Genomic DNA, 5,621 nt, shown 5'->3' with positions numbered 1-5,621 from the left:
TCTACACATTCAGTTAAAACAAAAGGAACACAGAAATTCCTTCATACAATCTACATAATTGTGTTAATGAAATTCTAGAACACTATTTTTAAAATTACCTTACTGCTTGCTATTTTAATAGTGGAGTCTATATATGCTGGTACATAAGACATGGTTTTAATATTGGTAGCATGAGTTTACAGTCAACTTTCATTCTTATATTTTTATATTTTTATTTTTGAAGAAAATATGTATATTATACACTGCAAAATGTAATTTGCTCTTCCATACTTTTAAGACTAGAAAAAAAAAAAAGGCAGATGCTTTGTACTTTTCTCTTCTGATGGTCACTTGTCATCTGTAAGATTTTAAGATCAGTGAAGCATTTTGGAGGACAGAGAATTTTAAACTTAACAGCTGCTGGCAGCTGAAAAGTATTTTATGAAAAATTCAGTTGTTCAGATGTGAAGAATTGACTATTGTTGTGATACTAAATATTATTATTTATTGATTCTCCTTTTACGTCTAAATTTTTTTCCTTACTTTCCTTTATTTGGTAAAGTGCAGAGAGTACAATTTTCACTTGAAATAATTTTTGAAGGCAATAGAATATAGACATAAAGTCAGAGGTCTAAGTTTATCCATGGAAGGCTGACATTTATTAATGATGCCAGGCAGGTGGACATAGTACTTCAATAAATAGATTGCAGTGATTAGAGGGTTTATGTGAGTCAGTAGAGGGTCAACAGCAGAAGTTAAGCTGTCTTCAGGAAAATGAAAGCAGAATACCCCAAGAGATAAAGGTAAACAGAGTAGATTTTAAAAACCTTTCACTTTTTAAAACCTTTGTGTCTTGCTTTATAATCTTCTAGTGAGAGGAAATGTGGGAAAATAATAAGACAAGCGTAGGCCTTCTTAAAATGACCTCTCATATGTAAAAATTAGATTATGCAAAAATAAAAAAGATTATGCAAATATCATATCTGACCTGGATAGTGGTATGAATAACATAAATGAACTGTGCAATCTAAAGGGATTTGTATATAAACCAACTCCAAATGAAGTATTCAACACAATTTTATTTATAACAGCAGATATTTTTTGCTCATGCATGATTTGTGCTTATTCCACATGCAGTTTTATCAATTTACTGGGGTAATTTCTGTTAGTTTGTCATCACTCATTAGTAGAGTGTTGAACCCTAATGTTCATTATAAATTCTTGTGAGGCTGAACAAAGACACTGGACATGTTTTAGGGAGCTCTTGGTGTTTTATTATACAGCCTTCTATAACTCCAGCAACCAGCCCACTGCTTGGACTCAAAAGTTGTTGATTAACAAGCTCTTAAACTCTTACAAACCTCTTCCACAAAAAGTGTTGGCTAACAAGCCCTTAATTCTGTTCAGCATACTTCAGTAAGTTCTCAGCTCCCAGAACAATTTCCTCAAAGGTGCTGGCTTACATGTCCCAACACCCAATCAAAGCTGCTGACCGAGCATGAGTCTGAAGGCAGAGCAGGACTCTGACTCAGCACTCTGCTGCCTCACCTCCACAGCATGCTGTCCTCTGACCACCTTTCCTGTATCAATACTCAGAATGGTTGAGACAAAACTTGAAAATGTCCTCTGCACAGATAATATATTTCTATTTCATCTGTGTGAAACTCTTAACACCATAAAAGGTGCTTAATGTACGTTATTGATGGCATAGGGATTGCTGAATGGATAAATACTATGTGATATAATTTATATTTTTATATAAATATCAATCTATTGCAATACCTATGTATCATATTTGTGATATTAGAGATAACATTTTAATGTATGGGGTATTTAACAATGAAATTAACATGCTTAAAATTAGAGCAAAAATTCTGGAATTACATATGGTTCGGGGCACCAGAAGGACTGTGAGGGAGAAAACTGTAATAACTAGTCTGATCATCAAAATCTGGTATTTCCAAAAGACAGCAATTCAAGTGCTCAATACTTTATTAAACCCTTTCTCCTAGTACAACTCTAATTGATTATTTACCTTGCAACAGTACATAGACAATGAACAAACCTGATGTTACAGCTGTATTCTGCCCTGGAGAATTTGTCATCTCAAGAGCATAAATATTGGGAATAGAAAACATTGAAATTATTGTGTTGCAGAAAGGAATTGAAATACTCTTTCCTTAGTATAGCTAAGGTCAGGAATGTCAGTGCAGAAATCCAAAACCAAAATGTGTTTTCCAAAACTCTTTCAGATGTTCTAAGCACAGAAAGTACACTTATCCTTTATTTGCTGTTCAGACTAACAATTTGAAGTTTAGGATTCTTCCCTTTAAGTACTAGTTCCTTTCTTAAACCCCTATTGGTATCCAGTGCTGCTAAATAATTCCAGTTTCTCCTGATGTTAATAGAAATTACATCATTCAGTACAATCAAAAACTCATGAGGTATAACATTTAAATCTAATTTCAAAAGATCTTCATAAGGTGTTCATAGTCTAAAAAAGAAGCCTGCTAATGATGAAGACCTACCTATCATCAATGCAATGCCTAGATGTGATTTACTGGAAAGACACATCATTTAGGAAAGGAGACAAAACACAGATAATTAAAGATTTTTTGCAACATTTACACAAATATAGCTTTTGTTTGGAACAGCATATTTTCTTTAGCTTTGGATGAATCTGAGAAAATCAAGCTATTCCAGTGTAATTGAGGTCTATCTAAACTCTGCTCTTGATCCTAATTCTGGTAATGGGCTACATTCCCTGTTTTATCTGAAGCGATTCAACACTGTTATCAGCTGAAATTTATAATCTCATCAGCATCTTACCAGAAAGTAGTTTTCTATTAAATGTTACAGTAAGCTTTTTAATAAGAATGAACTTACACAACCTGTATACTTTAAAATTTAGAAAATTAGGTAGATAGATACATATAGATATAGATGCATATAGTGATATAATAAGAGAAATGACAAATTAAGTCTTATTCTGGTCATTTTCAAAAGTATGTAGCCTTAAAACTTCCTGTTTCACCTTTCAGATGGGGTATTTTTTATTTGCAGCATGATTAGCACTTTTTAACCACTGTATGTTCCTGCCAGAATCAGTGCAGATGATACTAGTCTGCATGGGAAGAACAGGTTTAGAATATGTCACAATTGTTTTCTTTCTATGCTTATTGCTTTTGAGGCTTTTGTACAAGCTCTTGGCTTAGAGCCTATGTTTTGACATGCATTGACAAGCTTGGGATACTTTTTTTTTTCCTGCCATAGCAGAAAAAAAAAGTTTAAGTGCCTATTTTGGTCAAAACTGGAATTGCTGTTTGAATAGGCATGTCTTAAGTAGAGGAAAATGTCTGTTGAAGAAAAAGTATGGAGACAAAGAAAGAAATTAACCTGGGTATCAGGAGCCTTTTTCACCTTTCTTATAGGTACACTCTAAGACCTCTCTTCTCATTTCTGCACTGGAGAAACAGGCAGAGATCAAAAAAACAAAAGTTCACAACATAAAGGTACACTTAGAAAAGGTAACCATGCAAGTCACAGGACCTCTTGGAACTGGGAAAACTGAAAAAAAACAAAGATCTGACTTGAGACCTATTTTACATAGTAATTCTAATTTCTCTATTTCTCAGTTTATTTTTTTCACCTATTTAGGCAAGAAAAATATTATTCTAATCTATTCCAATAGCATGCAACCTTGTGAGGCTCTGAATCTGTGTTTATGCTATAGTTATTTGTGTAAAAACCCTTCAAAAATAAAAGACAAGTTATTTTAACGATAGTGATGTCAAGTTGCTGAAAATAGAAAATAAAATACTTTGGGAAACATTAAAAAGGAATAAATTCCAGAATTGGGATTCCAAATCTTGTTATAAGTGATAAAAATGCTTTGAGGAAATATAGGTGTCTCCTCTGAAATTGTTTAATAAACTGATCATTCGTTATAAACTGAATTGATTCAAGAGGATTTTTAAAGTATATTTCCTATATTTTTTTTCAGATTTATGAACTGATTCATAGAAAATAAAAGAAAAAAATAAATCTAACAAAAAACCCAAACCAAAATTATAAAAACATCACCAAGGAGGTACCAGAGCACTATTTAATATGATGAAATAAAATTAAACCTATCAATAACATTAAAGTCTACAAACTGAATATTTTTTAACCCAAAGTCAGTGAAGGTTGTGGCTATATGACAACGGTTCCCTAGATTTCAAGGGAATATTGTTAGCCTCAGTTCAGATATCTGTTGTGGCTTCCTCTGCCACGTAGGTGGAAAGCATTCTCTGTTTCAAGTCACAGTAGCCAGAGACTATCATTCTCAGTTTCCAAAGATCCTACAAGTACCAGAAACATATCTGTGTTCTTCAGAATGAATTTTTCATTCTTGTATTATACAGACTTTTGTTTCCTTGTAGACTTGTAAATAGATATACAGACTTATATACAAAATATACTATTTCTTGTGAGTGGATAGTAAATTGCAATGCCATCAGTTTTACAGAGTAGTACATTTAATTCCATACCTGCTCTACCTTCCTTTTCAGCTGTTCTTGTATGTCCTATTCCATGAAATGCTTTATAGCTGTCATGAACTTATTCTGACTTTTTTATATTATTAAGGAATTTAATTGGAACTTCTACAGTTCTCTAAGAGGCACATCCACTTCTAAGTGATGTGTGGAGAGGAAATCACAATAAATTTTCATTATAAAAAATGCCTTATAGTGTACACTAGCAAAAATAAACTGAAACACAGTTCTACAAAAAGAATTTGCAGTCTGTATTATTTTCAATGAGCTTTGAATAAGATGCAGTGGTAAAATCTGCCACATAATTGCAAGTAGAGTTTGGACTTCAACAAATATGTTACTGCTCTTGCTGTGAGTTGTGAGCATTCACTGATATCATACCTATGTGAAGTCAGTTGCAACAGGAGTTGGGAAAAGAGATTGCAGAAGTCTGTGTCCAGGCATTAGCTTGTCAGATATTCTTGACGCCCTTTACTATTTCTGTGATGACATCTCATATGCTTGACCCTGCATTGTCACTACATGTCCTCAGATGAAGAATATATCTTTTTCAGCTGCAATTTCTTATCTCTGTCCTCAGATGCTTCTTTATATCCCCAGTGCTGCTCCCAAAGCAGTGATGGCACTTCTGCACTGACCCAGAGTCAAATCCAGCACTATTTGAATCTGGCACATGAACATGAGTTCATGTTCCTCCTACAGCTGATCAGGCACTGTGTGATGAAAAAATTTTACACACAAGTGTTCTTTAAAATTTTGACTTTTTGTTCTCCTAGGGTTTTTTGTTTTGTTTTGTTTTGTTTTTTAATATTACTGTAAAGTTACACCTTGACCTTTACAGCCATGACTGTGAAATTGCCAATTTATTTTTTCTTGACATCAGTAGGGTATAAATAATTAAATTATTGCCATCACTAAAATCAATATGTATGAAGGAATGGGTAAATGGAAATCTTATGGTCAGAAATCAGAATATTTCTGGCCACAAATTTTTATCTTTTTTTTTTTTTTTTCTAGAACTGAATACTGTAACATCTAAATTTTTATGTAAAAGGAAAAGGCCATGAAAGCAAATATGAAACATGATTAGAAGTGAGAATAAAG

This window comes from Cyanistes caeruleus, chromosome 1, assembly GCF_971803275.1.
Source record: "Cyanistes caeruleus chromosome 1, bCyaCae1.hap1.1, whole genome shotgun sequence".
Lineage (NCBI taxonomy): Eukaryota > Metazoa > Chordata > Aves > Passeriformes > Paridae > Cyanistes > Cyanistes caeruleus.
The sequence above is the reverse complement of the archived record's forward strand: the minus strand, read 5'-3'. Positions refer to the sequence as shown.